General features: G+C 40.5%; 1 long non-coding RNA gene across 1 annotated transcript; it reads right to left on the reverse strand.

The window, feature by feature from the left end:
* Positions 1-10033: 10033 nt before the first annotated feature.
* On the reverse strand, positions 10034-13063 carry LOC109964682 (uncharacterized). The gene is made up of 3 exons (XR_002275541.1): positions 12865-13063; positions 10608-10739; positions 10034-10154 (listed from the first exon to the last, which is right to left on the reverse strand). It is a non-coding gene; the product is annotated as an uncharacterized LOC109964682 (long non-coding RNA).
* Positions 13064-20628: the final 7565 nt, after the last annotated feature.

Consider the following 20628-nt stretch of genomic DNA (forward strand, 5'->3'; position numbering starts at 1 on the left):
CCTGCAACACCTCGGCTCCCCAGGGACCTATGCACGGGCCCTCTTTGTGGACTTCAGCTCGGCGTTCATCACCATCATCCCGGACATCCTCCACTCCAAACTGACCCAGCTCACTGTGCTTGCCCCCACCTGTCAGTGGATTACTAGCTTTCTGACAGACAGGAAGCAGTAGGTGAGGCTGGAGAAAACCACATCCAGCACCCAGACAATCAGCACAAGCGCCCCCAGGGATGTGTGCTCTCCCCTGTGCTGTTTTCACTCTACACCAATGAGTGTATCTTGAAGGACCCCTCTGTCAAGCTCCTTAAGTTGCAGATAATACAATGGTCATTGGTCTCATCCGAGATGGTGACGAGTCAGCCTATAGAAGGGAGGTTGAGCAGCTGGTCCTGTGGTGTAGCTGCAACAACCTGGAGCTGAACAGGCTCAAAACAGTGGAGATGACAGTGGACTTCAGGAAGAGCACCGTCACCTTACCCCCCCTCACCATACTGGGCAGCACTGTATCAGCAGTAAAGTCCTACAAGTTCCTGGGCTCCACCATCTCCCAGGACCTGAAGTCCAATATCAGCGCCATCATCAAAAAGGCACAGCAGAGGATGTACTTTCTGTCCCAGCCCAAATGAGTTTTGGTTTGCTGAATGCCCCTTTCCACAAGCAACTGTGACTGGAAGTGTACAAAAATCTCAGGACTATGCAGACCTCTCAAAAAATGTTCTGAAATTGCATTATATAAACTGCATTTAAAAGAGTAAGAGGGGCTGAGTCGGGGGGAACACGGAAGAAATCACAGAATTCAAATGTCTTGTTTCTCTATCAAACTGAGGGTTGAGGTCTCCCGAGTACTTAATCACTCTCTGGGTTACTCTATAGCCCAGATTTCAAAGCATCACAGAGTGAGGGCTTCTTTAGGACCAATTGAGAAGGTTATATTCAGTTTCACATTGCACAAAGGTTTTAACTCACATTTCTATAATAGTCTGCAGAGCAGTACAGGGAAGCATACTGAGGCACACTGCAATGGGAAGTAGACCTTCAACAGGTTTACAATAAAAATGCCTGGAGGAGATCAATTCAGGCCACTCTCTTTTTCTTTGCAATAAATTCAAAAAGAAGATATTGCACAGACAATGTAGCATCATGAACAAAACGGGCCCTGATACACTTGTGCATTTAGTGCAAATTGAAAGCTGGCACATACATACAGTATATTGCTTTTGGAACTGCTCAAAAGTAGTTCTAGTCATGAATAACCAACGAATTTAATGCAATATTGAAACACAGGATTCATAAAGACCCTAATTAAGACTACCATCTGAAGTTTGATCTGTGAACTAACAGCCATTTAAACTGCTGCACAATATTTTTTTTCTTTTGGCAAGAACATACATACTAGTTAACTGGATTCATGAAAAACCTCCTACAATGACCCAATGGTATACAGAAATCTCTAGAGTGTTTCTAATAGAAAGGCTAAACACCAGAGTAAAAGAAAATGACCACAGCTTTATGTATGCATAGCAGCCATTTGCCTACACATAGTAGTAGTTGTGGAGTAATGAACATAACATACTACTCATACATATGATGTATAGAGGCGCACTTGTATATACACTGCATTTATTCGATAATACACAATTAAATGTGCCAGCTGAAGAGCATTCAAATGGAAGCTCAATATAAGTTAAGTGATGTTTACCTATTACTGTATCTGGCCAGAAAGGGGGATGTCAGGCCATGCTGTCATAAATTGTCAGATCCCCACAATAAGCAACACCATTTTCCAGACCTAACCTACCCTTAACACAAAGCATCCCTGAATCCTACCCTCACCCAGGCAAATAGCAGGTATATGTCTTGACATACAGCATTTGCATTGTATATGCTCAGGTTAAGCAGTGACTAGTTTGAGAGCCAGATCTATGGGTCCTGTGTGGGTTTAGGAGTGAAGGCAAACCTGCAGGGTCATCAGCTGGGCACCCTCTCACCAACTTTTGTTGAGTTAGGTTCACAACACCTAGAAGCCTTAACAGTGTTTCAACATCCCAACTTCTGCTTCCTTGTGTACTGCATCAGATCCCACCCAGTGTTGCTAATCACTCCAACAAACGAGTCAAACCTCTAACATGTCCTCATGTTAGCTTGCTTTTGCTAAGACCAGGAAGTAGTCCTCAAGCCTTCCCTGTTTTTACCCTAGTCATACAACTTTCTTCTGCTCCAAAGCCACTCACTGAATCTCACAGCTAGGTTCCTGACTCTGTCTTAGGCTCTGACTATTTATACCCAACCCACCTAGCAGAGCATGGCTACAAATCCCCTACAACGATCGTCCAATGGGCGAACCTTAACTTTCCAGTCACAGTCCTCTGCCTCCATGGTTAGCTTTATGTATTTCTGTTTTTTCCTTCAATAGGCTGTATCTACAGTGTCCTCCCAGGGAACTGTAAGCTTGACAAAATACACAGGCCACTGTGTTTGACCACAACAAAAGGTCTGGTCCTAGGTTAGTGCTGACTATTTTCTCAGGAATTATGAACTGATTCCCTAAATCTACTTTCATTTGCCTATCTCCACCTGCCTTTAGTTGGCCTGCATCCTGCTTGTTCACCCTCATGAACAAACAAAATACCCTACTAGTAAACATTTCAGCACTTGATTACTGTATGGCTCCAGATGTATCGCCAGGCTTGTTTTACACCCTGAGAGGATGTGACATAGGGAAGCTACACCTGAACACAAGGGTCATGTTGGTCCTCTCCTATCCATCTATTCAGATTTTGGGGAGATGAAAGCACATCTTAAATTACGCCTAGAATAAAACTAATCTTTCCTGCCTCCATGTCCCACATTTGCCTCCAACTAAGTTTCTTCCATTGTTTCATCTCATCCACAGTCCCTGCTGGGCCTAGGAGACTGCTTTTGCACATCTACCTACCTCTTCTTGCCCTCTAATCCTCAGTAATCATCTTCCTTCCCTCAGCTGCTGCTGCTTTACTCCAAGAAGTGTGATTTGCTTAGACCAAAATCACAAAGCCACTATGTCCATGCTGTACTTGTCTTACAATATCCCTATGTTTAAGAGCTGCCTGAGCCTGCAAAACTGCCTCCTTCAGGTTCCACTTCTTTCTTGCTGAGATTGTTGGTGCTGCACTCTGCACTGCTACATCCCTGGACAGGGCTATCTCCAATCTAGCCTTAGCACATTTAAACTCCTCTGTTAAACTAGTTATAGGGAGATCCAAAAATCTGTCATGGTCTGGGGTTGTGTCAGTGCCCTTGGCAAAGGTAATTTACACTTCTGTGATGAATCCATTAATGCTGAAAATTACATAGAGATTTTGGAGAAACATATGCTGCCTTCAAGATGACATCTTTGCCAGGGACGCCCATGCATATTTGAACAAAACAATACAAAACCTCACATTAAGACCTGGCAGAGGTATGCTATGTTTATGTGCCATTGATAAGTGGGAATATTCAAGAACATCGCAACTGACAGTCAAGCATGAGAAAAAAGTTTGAAATAGTTGAAAACATGATGTACATTGTCAAAATATGAAATATGTACTAAGGTTTAATTGAAATGCTGCTACAAACATCTGTCTTTAACACTTGTCCATAGACTAAGCAAGCATTTGCCTTTTGGTATTATTGAAACAGCAGAGGAGAAGGAGCCGATAAGATAGTGCATAGTGGTGATCTGCCACGGAACAAGGACACAAAGAATGCATTCTTCATGGCTGGTTTATTTAATAATGGCAGCCTTCAAGTCAAGACAAACAAATATAAAATGCACTGCAGTCCTGAGAGAAGAACTATTTTCCACTCTGTCATTTGTTTGCAGGCAGTCACCTATCAAACTCTGGACCTGACCAAGGCCTGACTGCAGGGTGCAGAGCTCCACAGCCTCTGCCTGTCATTGACCATTATCTAGTGAAAAGGTCATCGTGTTGTGACTCATCCGCCTACTGTGTGAGATGGGAATAAATGAAGGCTTGGCGCTTTGGTCCAAAGCAGGAGGAGAAGCACATGAAAGAAAGGAGAACAAAGCATTAGAGGGACAGACAGTGAGAGGGGTTTACCTGCTAAAGGCTTGAGTGAAGATGAAGTACAAATGCTGGATTGTATTTTGAATTAAAATAATCTTTCAGGCCTTGTAAGCTTAAAGGATTAATGTGAAAGATGGACATTAGCCCCTGGTCTTATGGCTGCTCCATACAAAGGCTCCTTATTCTGCAGACAATATTCAGTAAAGCATAAAAAGACTCTTATTTAATTTTTTTCTGAACAGCCCCTTGCTATTATTTGTGTTAGGAATTAATATACGAGGATAACAGCCAATCACTTTTGCCTTATTTTATCATACCAGCATTTTAACCCATCAGACACATTCTTTATACTACTAACTCGACATTGTCAAAAGCATATAGGGGATACAATCTTTTTCTAGTTTTTCTCTTTCACTTGCAGCCTTTGTTTCCATTTATTTCACCATTTTGTAAAACCCTCTTGCAGAGGCTTTAACCTTGCATGAACTAGACAATCCATCACAGTGAGTAAATCTTTTATGTTTTGTCAAGGTTATCCTACTGTTGCATGGTAATACTGATCAAAGTGTGTACTCCAGTGAAAGTGAAAGGCTGATTCTGCTGATCAGAATGTTCACATTCACAGCGTTCATGGAAACTTCATACTGTAAGACAACAAAGAAATAACCATTTATGTGCTCCAAGTTTCATGCCATACCTACAGACTTACCTGAATGCCGCTGTGAAGGCCTCAGTCCTGGCCTTCACCATGTGAGGACCTAAACCACCACCAGCCATGGACTTGGGTGGGTAATTTATATTAGACATACACAATTGATTGATGAGCATGCACGTTTGATTGGTTTTGTATTGTTAATATTATGTTTACCTTTTCTTTTGAGTTGCTGTGCTTCCTGGTCCATGGAGGGGGGGGGGATAGTTCAGCTAAAAGATTTGACTGAGGAAGCAGCAGGTTTAAATACCTCCCACTGGGCCTGGACTGCACCAAGTGCCCAATACAAGAAAGGGGGGAGTTTGGGAGAAATTTATTGTTCATTTGTTGGTAGTTTGTTAGAACTTTATTTGTCAAGTTATGTTAATGTCTTTATATTTAAAGGAAATATTTAGTTGAGAGCAGGGTTTTGTTGAGACAGTTCAGTTTGCTGTATTTTGAGTTTCCTTACCTTTTGTTGACCTCTTTTAGGGCCCAGTTTATTTGATGTTAATTTTGTATTTTTCTTGCTTTTGGGTTAATAAAAACCCTTTATTTTGAACTTTGGAAGCTGTGTCTTTTTGCCTTACTGCTTGGTCCCTGACAGCCGCATTATACTTATCTGCACTGTCTCCCATTTTCTATGCAAGACTGCCATCTTACCTGTTGGTGCTCCACTGTTGCTGTTCTCCTGTTCAGAATCAGAATCAGCTTTATTGGCCAGGTGTGCTGGACACAAGGAATTTGACTCTGATACAGTGGCACTCAATGTGCATGTACATATCCCCATGCAAGGTAACAGCAAGGGGCAAGTAAACAATATAACACATAAGGCTGTGTAGTATAACAAAATAAACAGTATAAACAGGCAGTAAACAAATGCAGTCAGACAAAGGAATGTTCATTGGGAGGTGAGATAAAATAAAAATAGAGACCTGTATAATCTGTACAATGTACAGGTATTGCCCTGGGGGAAGGTATTGCACTGAAGGTTATTGTCCAGTTATACTGTTGTGGGTTAAGTGTTAATCAGAGTGACAGCTCAGGGGAAGAAACTGTCCCTGTGCCTGGTTGTCCTGGCACACAGTGACCTGTAACACCATCCAGAGGAGAGGAGTTCAAACAGGTTGTGTCCAGGGTGTGAGGGGTCAGCAGTGATCCTCCCCACCCTCCTTTTGACCCATGAGGTGTACAGGTCCTCCATGGAGGGCAGGCTTGCACCAATGATTCTTTCTGCAGTCCTGACTGCTGGAGTCCTGTGTGGTTGCTGAGCCAAACCAGACAGTGATGGATGAGGGAACAGACTCGATGATTCCTCTGTAGAACTGTATCAGCAGCTCCTGCGATAGGATGAACTTCCTGAGCTGGCGCAGGAAGTACATCCTCTGCTGTGCCTTCTTGGTGATGGTGCTCACCTGCTGCTTCCTGTCTGTCAGAAAGCTAGTGATTCACTGACAAATGTGAGCAGGCACAGTGAGCTGGGTCAGTTTAGAGTGGAAGATGTCCAGGATGAAGGTTTTGCATAACAAGTCTTTTAAAACATCTGTCTCATCATCAAGGTTGATCCTAGAGTTGTTTGTTAGGCTTCCAATGCTCTACATGTTTCATACTTTATTAATTCTGACATTAGATTTTTTGCCATTGAATGCTGGCAGGAGATGGTGTGTCATGCATGTGCACACACACACACACACAAGAGCCACAGAGCAAGAGCCCAGCGAGAAGTAAAGGAAGACTTGCCAAAGACGTATTTGGCTCTAATCTGTGGTTTTCAACCGATGCAGCTGTAAACCTGACTCTTGTATCAATTTTCCAATTTGTTTCAGTTTATCTTTACACCCCTATTTTCTGCCTTTTATCTCAACTGTGGTCCTGGATCATGCACTGAAGGCAGGACAGCACTGAAAAGTGTCTTTATGCATGGACTACCATGATTCTTACTGGTCCCAGTAATCCACCAAAGTCACTGAACTCACAAGTAACAGAAGTTAGAAAAAAAGTCAGCAAAAAGTCAGAATTTAGTTTTGTTTCACTCATTTACAGGACACCAAGGCTTGGTTAAATGCATGATTTGCTTATGGTTTTGGTCTGGTTTAATCTACAGGAGAATTACAATTTAAAAATAGCAAAATGTTAAGTTACAGTAGGCTTCATGCATTTGTATTTGTTTTATTCCATGGTAATAAATGCAATGCCATTGACTTCAACTTTTGGCTAATTCACTGCACAGCGAATCATCAGTTACCACCTAACTGACAATTCGCATATCAAACTTGACACATTTTATGCCGGCTGTCCTTCTGGATGAAGTCTAATTTAGAGTCGCCAATCACTCTAAGCGACATGTCTTTGGACTGTGGGAGGAAGCCGGAGTACCCGGAGAAAACCCACGTAGGCACAGTGAGAACATATAAATTCTACACAGAAAGGCACTGGGGTCGGCCGGGGCTCGAACCCAGAACCTTCTTGCTGTGAGGCAACAGTGCTAACCACATGCAATTCCATTGATATTTTTGTAAAAAAACAAAAGTTCTATTATATAATGAATACTTAATTTGCAGCTAATGTATATAAAATACAATATTTTTTATTTTACAGGCACATGCATGATTTATTTCAAAAAAATTCCTTTAAATTATACTTTATTAATGCCCATGGGGAAATTTCTTACCGATGGTGGCATTGTCAGTCATTGCCTGGCCACCAGGGGCAACTAGGGGTTCAGTGTCTTGCACAGGGACACTTCAACACATGGACTGAGACCAGAAATGACCCCTGTCAGTGCCAACATAAGCCAATTGTTAAATTCTTCAGTGGACTCCAATAATGTTAAATTACAGACTGACTAATTTTACATGTATTTAATGCTTAGCTTGAAAAACTGAATTTACTGTGTTCTACGGGTAACGGGTTCTAATTTGAGGGGGAAAGCAGAAAAGATGTCATTATTTAAGGCACTGTATATTTCGGTACAAAAAACTGTAATAGTCCTGTTTTACCATTAAGTACTGTAGCATAGTGGAGAGCCATTGATCTGAAATAGCTCCTAGCACAAGGAAATCTGTCAGGGGAAAGTGCAGAGGTGTCATCAATATTATTACATGTATTGACCAGCAGTGCAGGATAGATGGCTTTCCACTATGATACCATCTGTTATTTCAAATGCAACAACCAGCTGAGTCTCCCCACTGGGATAGTCTCCCTCCTCTTTGGGCTAGAGTTTGCCACAAGAGGAATGTGGGCTGTCATGAAAATTGAAAGGGAGGAGGTGATGTCCAGGCATACAGACAGCTCATCCTGGGGGGATTTGTTAAAAGATGGTTTTGTTTTTGAATGAACTCCTTTGCTGAGAAAGTGCTGAATGGTCAGTCAAAACAACAACAACAACAAAAAAAAAAAGAATAGCATAATCATGCTTTTTCATGTCACTGTGTACTTGCTTGAACTGTTGTCACGTACAGTAGTTGTTACATTAGTCACTTAAAACAGGACGTGCTTTCTTGCGTTTTGCAAACAAATCAATGACCTGTGTCGTACACAGGTTCCTATATGACATCAAATTATGGTATATTTTTTGTTGCTGGCACTGGGTCAATTTGCCATTGATTTTATACAAAATCGTAAGACTGACAGATTATACAACTAGGTGAGCGCTGCATCAGACTGATGTATCATGGGAGCTGAGGCTGAAAGTGATGCTCTGGCAAACTATGTTCAAATACTTACCTACGGTCATGAATAAGGTCACCAAAATAAGCAGCCAGAAATGTTTTACTATCATATGTAACACCTGACCTTGGAAACAGTAAGTAGTTTTAGTTAACTCAACATCTACTTACCAGCTTTTTTCATGGCTTTCAGCCAAAATGTGCGTTGGTTCTCACTGGTGTAGTTTGCTCAGTCTGTGGTAAGACAACCTAATAGTTGCCCTTCAATTAACCATTATTGACAAAGGAATGAGGATGGATTTCAATGGTTAATATTTAAGTAGAATTAATAATTTTGCAATGCATTTTTTGCATATTTATTTTACCCAATTAGCTTCTACAGGTGCAACAAGGCCCCACCCCCTTCAGGGCAAAAGCAATCACATTCTCTCCCAAAACAAAAGGAAAAATGAACCAGGGACGGGCAAATTAATTTCATAGAGTAGTGACAAAATACAGTATGTGGAGAAAACACTAAAAAAAAACAAAGCCTCATAATCAAGGCGTGTATTAACCGAGTTGCTTCTGCATATAAATACTAGAACATACGTACACCTCATTTTTTGAGCTTTAGGTCACGTCTAAGATAATTGAAATGAATTCAATTCATTCAAAAAAAAACAACAAAACAAGGAAAAGCATGGCATGGGCTCTTTAAAGAGTGTCAGTCCTTTTTCTGTAGCTGTTTCCATTGCCCTTGTTGCCTCTGTGTCTGTCACAACCATGTAGTGCTCATGATCACCAGTTAGATAAAAAGTGTTAGTTCTGCCTATTGTACACCTTTGAAACTCCAAAATTTTAGCTGATTTGAATGCATAATTGGTGCATCTTCCTGACCCAGCCAAATCAGACATCAGTGACCTAATCAAAAACTTCCCACTGCTTTTCAGTGATGTTCCCATGCAAACTAATGAAATAGAGCATGATATTGACATAGGTGATCACAAACCCACACAGACACACACTAGAGAACCCACAACTGAGGCTGCCACCTGTGGCACCATCTTGAAATAATTTTGCTTTCACTTCACACCAGTTAGTCAGCACATAGCTAGCCTGATCTGTAGTAGCCATATAGGTTCATGTACTGGGATAATAAAAAAAAAAAAAAAAAAATGAAAAACTTTAAAATTCAATTCAGTTTGATTGGCAACCCCTAGGCAATCACATATGAAGAACTAGGTAGAAGCATATTACATCACTTCTATGTTTGGAGTTAGTATTGACTGGGGAGGATATAACTGTCATTGAGCCTTCTGGCTTTAGTCTGTGAGTCACCATATATGAACAGAGACATCTGCTAGAGCAGAAACACTGAAGCATCCTACTGGAGCATCTGCTTTACTGACAGGTGGAATAAATCACCCGCTCTACTGCAGTCTGTCGTTGCATAGCCAAACCTAGTGTGGATTGCAGTTCTCTGTTCTGGGCATAAGTCATGTAGACCTCTACAGAAACACATATAGCCAAGATCAGGGCTGAGCACACAAACTGCTTATAAACACACACACACACACACACACACACACACACACACACACACACACACAATAATGACTGGTAAGGATACTAAGGCAAGATGGTGGTACTGGAGAGTTTAATCTTCATTCAAATAATATACAGCACATTATCTCCATGTGATACACAGCACAGCACAGTATTGCAGAGCGCCTTTACTCCATTCCAGGTGGGTGAGCATGTGTGTGGCTGGAGAAAGGGTAAAGAATTTAGGAATAAGTAAAAAGTTCTACTCCTCAGTCACTTTAACATAAACAGTAGCCATCACATAATCACTGTAGACCACTTATATATAATATTCTGATAATACACTGGTAACTATTTGAATGAAATGTGCATGAACATAAATTACTATTAAAGATTACAAATTACAACTACTACAATACATTCTAAATCAAAATGAAGTAGTTATATGTACATTATGGCTTCCTATCTGTAATAAACAATACTACAGGGTAACATCACTTAACTCTTGCAAATACATTTTCACACTCAGTTACAGACATTAGCAACTCATAATACAGTGAATGGCAATACAGCTTAATGAGCACTCTGCTCTCTTCTAGTTTAGCTGTCTAGCCAGTGGCCACAAAATTGATAGCAACTAACAGAAAGTCTGATACAACCACTAAAATCACTTACTTGGTCTTCATTGACAAGAGTACCTGGCTGCAGACAAGATGGCAGACTTCCCCAACACAGCACCTATGTAGCTGACTGAAATCACATGCCTCCATACCTGAAGTTGGTCAGAAGGTGGTCTCCCCACAGGTACTTTGCACACAGATTCAATCAATCATTTAATTATATAAAAGATTATTCATTAGAAATACATTTAATAGTCAACTGACTCTTAAAAACTTACTGAATATTGACATATGTAAAATAATTTGTGTGTGTGCCTTTCTTTTACTTACATCAACCTGTTAACACACACACACTGTGGGGATTCAGCCATCCTTGTGGGGACCAGAAGCTAGTCCCCACATGGAAAACATGGTTTAGGGTTATGATGAGGTTAACCCTCCTGTTATGTTGCGGGTCAAATTGACCCACGAACATAACTGCTGAGCAGGCATCACCTGAGAAATTAACATAACAGGAGGGTTCCCCTTAAAGATGGGGCGCGGAGTTTGGACATTTGGATGGAACTCGGAGTAGAACCACTACTTCACATTGAAAAGAGCCTGGAGGGTTAAGTCAAATGTTAGGGTCAGGCATAAAGTGGTTATGGTTAATGTTAGGATAGGTCTACAGGCAATGAATGTAAGTCAATGTAAAGTCCCCACAAGGAATGAAAACACAGCTGAGTGTGTGTGTGTGTGTGTGTGTGTGTGTATCTATCCATCCATTATTGTCTATTCGATGTCAGGTCACGGTGGCAGCAGGGTCAGCACTGTAGTGCAGACATTCCTCTCCCCAGCGACGTGTTCCAGCTCCTCTGTCAGGATTCCGGGGTGTTCCCAGGCCAGATGAGATGTATAATCTCTCCAGCATGTTCTGGATCTGCCTCTGGGTCTCCTACCAGTCGATGTGCCCAGAAGACCTCTAAAGGGAAGCAGCCTGGAGGCATCCTAATAAGATGCCCAAACCACCTCAACTGGCTCCTTTCAATGTGAAGGAGTAGTGGTTCTACTACGAGTTCCTTCCAAATGTCCAAACTCTGCGCCCCATCTTTAAGGTTAAGTCTGGCCACCCTACAAAGGAAACTCATTTCGGCCACTTGTATTCATGAGCTTATTCTTTCAGTCACTACCTACAGCTCATGACCATAGGTGAGGGTTGGAGTGTAGACTGATTGGTAAATTGAGAGCTTTGCCTTTTGGCCCATCCACATTCTTTACCACAATGGTTTGGTAAAATGTCTACATTACTGCTGATGCCACCCCCATCTGCTTGTAAATCTCATTTTGAATTTTACCCTCACTCATGAACAAGACCCCAAGATGCTTAAACTCCTTCACTTGGGGTAGCAACTCACTCCCAAACCAGATGGAGCAGTCCACTGTCTTCCAGGAGAGCACCATGGTCTCAGACTTGAAGGTATTAACTTTCATCACTGCCACGTCACACTTGGCTGCAAACTGCCCCAGTGGGTGCTATATGTCACAGTATAATGAAACCAACAAAATCACATCAGCAAATATAGTAGCATAGATGCAATTTTGAGGTCCCCAAACCAAACACTTTCCTCTCCCCAGCTGCAACTTGAGATCCTGTCCATGAAAATCACAACTGGGAATGTGTTTGACCTCTTGCTGAGTAGTATATGGACACAACCCTCACTCCAGTTATACAAGGACTGGATGGCTCCTACCAACGGCATCAGTGCCCCATACTCCTAAAGTACCCCCGACAAGATCCCACAAGGTACCTGGTCATAGGCATTCTCCAAGTCTAGAAAACACATGAAGACTGGGTGGGCAAACTCCCAGGCTTTCTCCAGTAACCCTAACACCTAACCCTTGCAAGGGTAAAGAGTTGATCCATGACCTGGATGGAATCTGTATTGTTCCTCCTGAATCTGAGGTTCCACAATCAGAGCCTCCTTTCCAGCATCCTGGCATATGCTTTCCCAGGGAGGCTGAGTAGTGCGATACCCCAATATATTTAGCACACTCTCTGGTCCCCTTTTAAAAAAAATGGGAACAAGAACCCCACTCTGCCAGTCCACAGGCACTGTCCCCATCCTCTATGCAGCATTGAATAGGCTTGCCAACCAAGACAGCCCAACTTTGTTTAGTGTCAGGATCGGCGTGTGAAGCTGCCGATTATGTCGTGGGTGAACTCAATTAAATAGCCAGATGAGGATAAGTAAAGAAACGCTATCTCTTTAATAAGAGCACTGACAACAAACAAAAACAATACAAGACACGGTTTAAACACGAAATGCACTTACAGGTCGATAATACAGTTCAGGGTCAGAACCAGCAAAGGTATCCAAACGAGATGGCAGAAAGGGAAGTCCGATAAGCCAATACACAGAAAAGCAGTCTGAGTTTGAAGGGGAAGGCAATATACGGTGGTCAAAAACAGCAATCCAGGGTCAGAAACTTAAAAAGTCAGGCAAGAATTAATGCTGGAGAGTCAGAGCTGGAGTCTAGAACAATCTGGCAGGTCACTGGTGGGGGAAGGCTGCTTATAATGGGGTGAAAAACGGGTTTGATCAATGAGGAGCAGGTGAAACTAATGTGAATGATGATTAAAGTAAAACAAAAACAGTGGTGGAACAAAAACACCAAACAGGAAGTAATGTCAAAATAAAAGCATGACAGGAAGCAAACGGAAGCGAATCATGACATTTAGAGCCTAGAGCCTTCAGCACCAGCAGTGTCTAGAGGGTTTTGCTGGTATCTGAAAAACAGCAAATGATCTGCTACTTCCATATGCTGTTCTAGACCACTTTTTCCAGAGGGTTAAAAGGTTGTCCACCCTAACCCTATAACAAACTTCCCACTTCTCAGTAAAATTCCTGAAAAAATTGCTTACAAATAAATAGGCTATTACTTATCCACTAATAGTATCTATGATGGTTTAAAAAACAATCACTGGCCCACATTCCCCATCTTATCTCTGGGACCATAACATCTAAAGTTATCTGCACATTATGACTGTTTAATCCAGATAAAAGCAGATGTTGACATATATAAATGGGAAGATAATGTTAGAATAGGCTGCCTCTCAAAGGAAAAGAAAATTAGAAAAGAGACCTAAAAATGTTTCATTTATTTCCCTGACTGTGAGATCTGTGTGAGACCAAAATGATAATATGGTTTATTGCTCCTGTCCTTCACTTTTTTAATCTCAGGCAGATAGATCAGAGAACTCTCTCTATGAATTCACTCTCCTCTCATCCCAGCCTAACTCATGCATCTTATGCTAAACTCAGAGCAAATAAAGAGCTCTCTGCAAGTACTCACTGAATTCTCATCCAGACTTTTTGTTCATCTCAACAATATCTTTATCTGATTTCCCAGCATGCCCTAGTGGATAGGCATTGCATTTCTTCCAGTAGTATTGTTTGTGTTCACATGGTTTTGTTATATTCCTTTTTGTTGTGTTTGTTGTAGCAGTGTACCTGTTTATTATTTCACCCTGAACCATACTTGATTAGTATTGTGTAGTTGTTTTTACCTGCCACCCTAAGTGTAACTGCTTTTGCAATTCATTTCCTGTCCTCTTGTTGCACTACTATGTTATTCTCTTGGGTGTATGGTGCTTCCTGTAGCTCTGTCAAATTAAAAGGATGCTCCCAAAGATAGAGCAACTCTGTCATAACTTTCTACCAACCCAGTGCTCACAATATAGGCTACTGAATAAATATATATGTGTATATACATATAAATTCACATATTGATCTATGGTTGCTTTAGTATTGCTTGTTTTCTTCTCAAAAGGAGAAAAGAAGCAGACATATTGCCACCGAGTCAAGTTTAGCTAGGTATCTTTCTAATGTGTCAGCTATTTCTCCTAGTGAATTTTAGGCAAATTATATCAGAAACACAAAATGACAAAATAGAAACTAAAATGAGGCTGAAATGATAATCACAATTTCTCTAGCGCTGTAGAAGAGCAAGTTTTGAGCAGGAAAACTTTCCCCCAGGGCATACTCCCGCAAACTGTAATCAGTTTGGGTGAAACAGATTTCAGTGATTAAGTCAGGCCCTACTCTAAACCTTAACATTAACTGCATGTTATGCTACTAGTTAACATTAGCCAGGTTGGGCACCCCAGCAGCTAATCTCTGCTTCCCTGCTTAACCTGCGAATATAATATGATTCCAACTGTTACACTCAACAGGATTTTATCTAAATTTATCTAAATTAAAAAAAGACTGGAGATTTCAGTTTGCGCCATCTTGCAAATTCTGTGGATCTCTCAGCATTTACTGGTCCCTTCATTGATAAAAAGCAAACAAAGGTCAGTTCATTCTCTAAAATAGCGCTGTCTGTTGCTACATAAAGAGGAATGAAGAAGTAGCTTGCTTTTTTATTTTATTCAGGAGTTTTTCCCCTCTCCATATCATAAATGTCTATAATGAACCTGTACAATGGACAAAACATTGCCTATTAAGTGTTTATCATACCAAGCACATGCTTTGGCAGATTCACAAGAGTCTGCAAGTTTACCTACAGTCCTTTTGATAAGTCCAAGCAGAATACTAAATTGTGAATGGCAGCTCCTCGTTTGCCACATACAGTATTTGGAGTGCATGATGTTTGTCATCTTGAAACATAGGGCCCCATCCCTCCTTTGTATTGCTTCAATTACTGGAGAAATGGGTGCTTTAGGGCCTCTGGCTTTTTCAGATATTGTGCAGTGTTGGTGCCTTTTGTTTTTATCATGACCCTCTAGAACAGTGGTCCCCAACCTTTTTTGTACCAGGGACCAGTTTCATGCATGAAAATTTTTCCATGGACCGGGTAGAGGCACAAGGGTTCCAATAACAAAAACCTTTCTCAGTTCATAGTATGTAATCTGAATGCCACAATTACACTTTATATTAGGCAAAAACAACCAATTAAGTCTTCCTGATATGTAATCATTCAAGGACTTAAATAGTTCTGCAGCTGTGGTGTTGGTTGGCAAAAATAGTGCACATAACAAATCCTCATGCACATCCTCTTGAAAAATATATTGCACAAAAATGAGCAATATTGCCTTGCTGTCAACATCAGTAGATTTGTCCACCTGAATTGCATACCACGGTGACTCATTTATCCTCTCTAACAACTTTGCTTCAACGTCCTCTGCTATTTCATCAATTCTTCTTATTATGGTGCTAGCTGAAAGGGGGACATTTGCTACCTTTTTCACCGCAGCTTCTCCAAAAAGTTCACTGCAAATGTCCTTAGTAGCAGGCAGATTCAATTCTTCCCCAGTAGTAAAGGGCTTCTAAGAATGATGCTTTCAGCACAGACACATTTGTTGAAGTGGTGGCCCTCAATAAATGTTTTTGTCCCTCATGTTCACGTTTTTTTTTTTCAAAAATGTCCAAGGGCTTGTCTTTTAACGCAGGGTGTTTTGTCTCAATGTGGTGGACCATTTTTGAGTGTTTCATGGCTTCATTAGCCAGTTGGTCACCGCAAATTATGCATAGCGGATGTGGAGCTTGTGCATCACCTGTTGCAATGAACCCGTAACTTAGGTAGGAATCGTGGTATTTTCTTTTAAATGCAGCTTTCTTTTTGCTGGCCGTCTGTGACCCTTCTACTGTTCCATTGTTTGCTTGTTCCTTCCCGAAAAAGCTCTCCATTGAATTTTGTTTTTGGCTCATTTTTTTTCAAGGGTTAGCTTGTGTCGCTGATGCATGAAATGGCATGCCAGAGTCAAGTGCAGTAGTGAGGCGAGGGCGGAAACAGTCGTTTTTCAATATAAGATCTGGAAGACTAATGAAAGAAAAATAACTATAATTTTTACCACAAATTTTTTTCTTTGTGGCCCGGTACCAAATGATCCATGGACTGGTGGTTGGGGACCCCTGCTCTAGAATGCTGTACCTGACTGATGTTGTTTCAACATACAAGATGCACTAAAATAAGATAATTAACATGGGTATTAATAAAGCCTTTATATTTCCAGAATGACATACTGTAAGAACAAAAAAATTGACAATACTATGCATGTACTAGTTTTATGTTGCATATGGGGTCTCTCTCTCTCTCTCTCTCTCTCTCTCTCTCTCTCTCTCTCTCTTTCTCTCTTTTTACCACTTTGTGACTAATAAACTTGTGAGGTTGTTGTTGCTGTATGGAGATGTTTTCCCTTACATAAACATTTAAAGAACAAGTCTTTAAATGCCTAGTAGTACAACAAAAAGATATTTAAAAGGTCTACAAAATGGAGAGTCAAAGTCATTCTAACTGCCAAAATATATCTTTTGTTGATTCCCTAACTAACTATAATATGTCAGTGAATCAGCTGAGTTTTTCTAATGTTAAGATATGATACCAACAACTTAACATTAGTTTAAGTTTATGGAAAACTAGCTAGAACATAAACTTTATTAACAGTGGCTTTGGCTCTTTTTTTTTGACTTGGCAAGCTGAAGACAAGAGACGTCTCCATGGGGAAACAGACTTCAACACACCAGCCGTAAAATTTAGCAACCTTAAAACCCTCTGATGCATGAATTATGAAAGCCTGAGTCAAAACATGTTTCTTTAGTATTTTTATTCTTACTAGGGCATGAAAAGAAAAACAAATATTCACCTTGTTTCCAAAATGTGATTTTTTTTTCAGCGACTTACACACATGTCCACTCCTGTGGACTACATGTGCCTGAACACTCAACATAAAACAGTGTGAACTTAATGTAAAAATTTATTAAAATGTGTCTTATGGCAAATCATGAACAATAATATTTATATTATATTACATTTTGACATATTTTCACATTTTAACATTTCATTGACCTATTGTTTAGGCCTGAATAGGAAAGCAAATGACGTTCACAACTGTGAAGCTTATACATAAGCTAAGTCTATGTTTCAAAATATCTCCAACAAGAAGAACATTATTCTGAGTGCCCTCACTTCTTTATGGATGCAGGACTGGTAATATCATACTACTGCAACAAGAACTGGCATATTAGTCTCTGCGTCTCTGAACACTTCTTTTTAATAAAAACCTCTGTAATATGCTGTGCATGTCAGTTCATCAAATCTAGGCTGTATGAAAGTTGGCAAAGCATCCAGGGCACAGTGGCACACAGCATTGCATGCAGATGTATTTGGTCTTTCGGGTGCGTGCAGGTAGATCGACCAGTAAATTGAGAGCTTCGTTTTACAACTCAGCTCCTTCTTCACCACAACGGACCAGTACAGAGACCGCATTACTGTGGACGCCGCACCGTTCCGTCTGTCAACCTGCCACTCCATTTTTCTCTCACTCAGAACAAGACCCTGAGATACTTAAACTCCTCCACTTGAGGGAGCAACTTGCCCCCAACCGGGAGAGTGGACCATGTTAATCCCTAAAAAAACAATCTGCATTTCTTCTCTTGTCACAGCCAGATTTTCTCTCCCTTTCTGGAGAGCATACAAGTTGGTGTTGTGCACTATATCATCAATGAGATCTGCGGGAAACAGATGCCTAAAGAAATCTACTGGATCTCTTCCCTCAACATTTACTTTCCAGTCTCCTAGAAAAGGAGGCAACTCTACATCAATATCACTTTTGTGGGATTGAGTGCAGCCAGGTACCATGTGCACATCTTCTACAGCTCCCCCATCAAGCTGACCTCCCTCTGCATCCTGTCGGAAATTTACATGCAGTTACCACGACTGACCACTGAGTAAACCTCAATGGAGTGGTGCAGTAGACAGCACTCTAGTGGCCGATATGCATTTCCACCATAAAAACCAGTGCATTTAGGAGAAAATGACTTTTGAATAGCTGCCCACTGCAGCGACCACTATGAGCCAGAGGCTACCACTACTAGCAATAATAATGCTGTGTCAATAATCATCATTCAACTGATAAGCCCTCAAAAGAATTTTGTGGTAATTGAGTTTATTTGAGTATACATGTGTAGAAAAGGCAACAGGACTAGAAGATATCATAGGTGTTAGATCCCTTTTACTGGGGCACATGCACCAGTATCGATCTGCTTTGCCCCAGTAAAATCACACATTCAAATTTTAACAAGCTCCTGTATTTGGCAGTGGATTCATTTAGATTGATTGATAATTGATTTGTTCTAATCCAGAATGTCAATGCAAAATACAAGCTGAGGCACAGTGGTCAGGGTTCATACACCACAATGTGCCCACAAACACTGACATACCATACCTACAGTGTACGGTGTAGCTCTGCACTGTAGCTTGCACGTAACAATCCATGTATTGGAGTGTGAAACAAAAGAAAGGAATGGGCTTTATGTGATGGGGAAGTTTTTGAATAATACAGATGATTGCAGACATAAGTGATTCATGTAGATGGATATAAAAATATTCTTTAGAGGAGTTTGAGACAAACAAGAAGTTCAGAGAGATTAGGGTGCGAGAGGTAAGACCTGACTGTAATTGGTAAACAAGGCAACATTAGTTTAGTTAGTTAGTATGTAACCAGGCAGGGAAGTAAATTAGAGCTCTGTTCATCAATGCAAATAATCATCTTGACTACTCTTAATGTATATTGCAATAAATATTTTCATAAAGATTAATATCTCTACCTTTTGACCTTTACCAGCAGTTGCTTCAGTAGCAGCAGTATGAAAGTGGAATAGTGTGCTAAGTAAGGGAAGTTCATATAGCACAATATATATAGCACATTTCATTCATGCAGCAGACATTCAAGAAAAATAATTGTAATGGGTGGTGGGGGGGTCTGTGCCCCAGTAGAGTTTTATGCCATACAGTGGCGTGTACCACCATCCAGAGGGGAGGAGTTCAAACAGTTTGTGACCAGGATGTACAGCTTTTCAGAGGTGTGTCTATATTTTTGTCCTCCGCAGGTACATACATGAGAGGGTCAGATTATTAGGAACACCTAATATAGAAACACCACAGGTCACTGTGCACCAAGACAACCAGGCACAAGGACAGTTTCTTCCCCTGGGCCATCACTCTGATTAACACTTAACCCACGATGGTATGTCTGGTCAATAACCCTCAGTGCAGTACCTGTAAATATACCTTGTACATATACAATTGATCCATAAAATGCATCTAGACCAGGGGTGCCCAATACGTCGATCGCATGGGTAGTGTTGGCTGATCTAGACTGTGTATATGTATGTATATACAGGTCTCTATTTATAAGTATTCTATTTTTATTTTTATCTTTTTTCCTAATGCACATTCCTTTTGCTTGTTTGCACATGACCTCTTTCCTTTCTTTTTCTCAGCCTTATATTGTTTATTTGCCCATTGCTGCCTTACATAAGGACATGTACAAACACATTGAGAGCCGCTGTAGCAGAGTCACGTTCCTCATGGTCCAACACACCTTGCCAATAAAATTGATTCTTGTTCTGATACAACTATGACCTCAATAATAAACATATAATTGAATTTTCACTTTTATGACATTTTCACCAAAAATAGAAACATTTTGAGCCTCACAAACACAGATGTTAAGGTGGTAGTGTTGCAAACATTTGTACAGGTGCACCTAATAAAGTGGCCAGTGAGTGTATATTTTATAATTAGCAGAAAATATAATGTTATATTATTATTAAGAAATAGAAAATATAATTATAATAGTTTAATTTTTATTAAAAAAATTCTTGTGCTTTAAAGGTTAGTTGTTTTTTTACCATGAAAAAGACTTAAATGCACAAGATTTAATTTAATTAATATTATTAATTAATAATAATATTAATTTAATATTAAAGGAACAAACTATTTAAATTATGGAAAATTACAGTATTTTTAGAAGACTATTTTTTTCTCTAGCTTCAGGATAATATTTGGCACCAAAGAGGCTGGAATATATACACTTTATTTATTTATTTTTATTTTTATTTTTACAGTGCATCTCTTGCTGCACAATACTGTGCACAGTCCATGTCTTGAGGGCTACTTGGGACACACAGTCTGACAATTTACCACTGCTGACTTACAACTCTAAGGCCTGGGGGAGTATCAGGATGACAGATGGTGAGCTGTGACCTACCTCTAAGTGCATCTGACAGCAGGAAGAACAGATATGACATCTC

The sequence above is a fragment of the Monopterus albus genome, unplaced genomic scaffold (assembly GCF_001952655.1).
Source record: "Monopterus albus unplaced genomic scaffold, M_albus_1.0 scaffold92.1, whole genome shotgun sequence".
Classification (NCBI taxonomy): domain Eukaryota; kingdom Metazoa; phylum Chordata; class Actinopteri; order Synbranchiformes; family Synbranchidae; genus Monopterus; species Monopterus albus.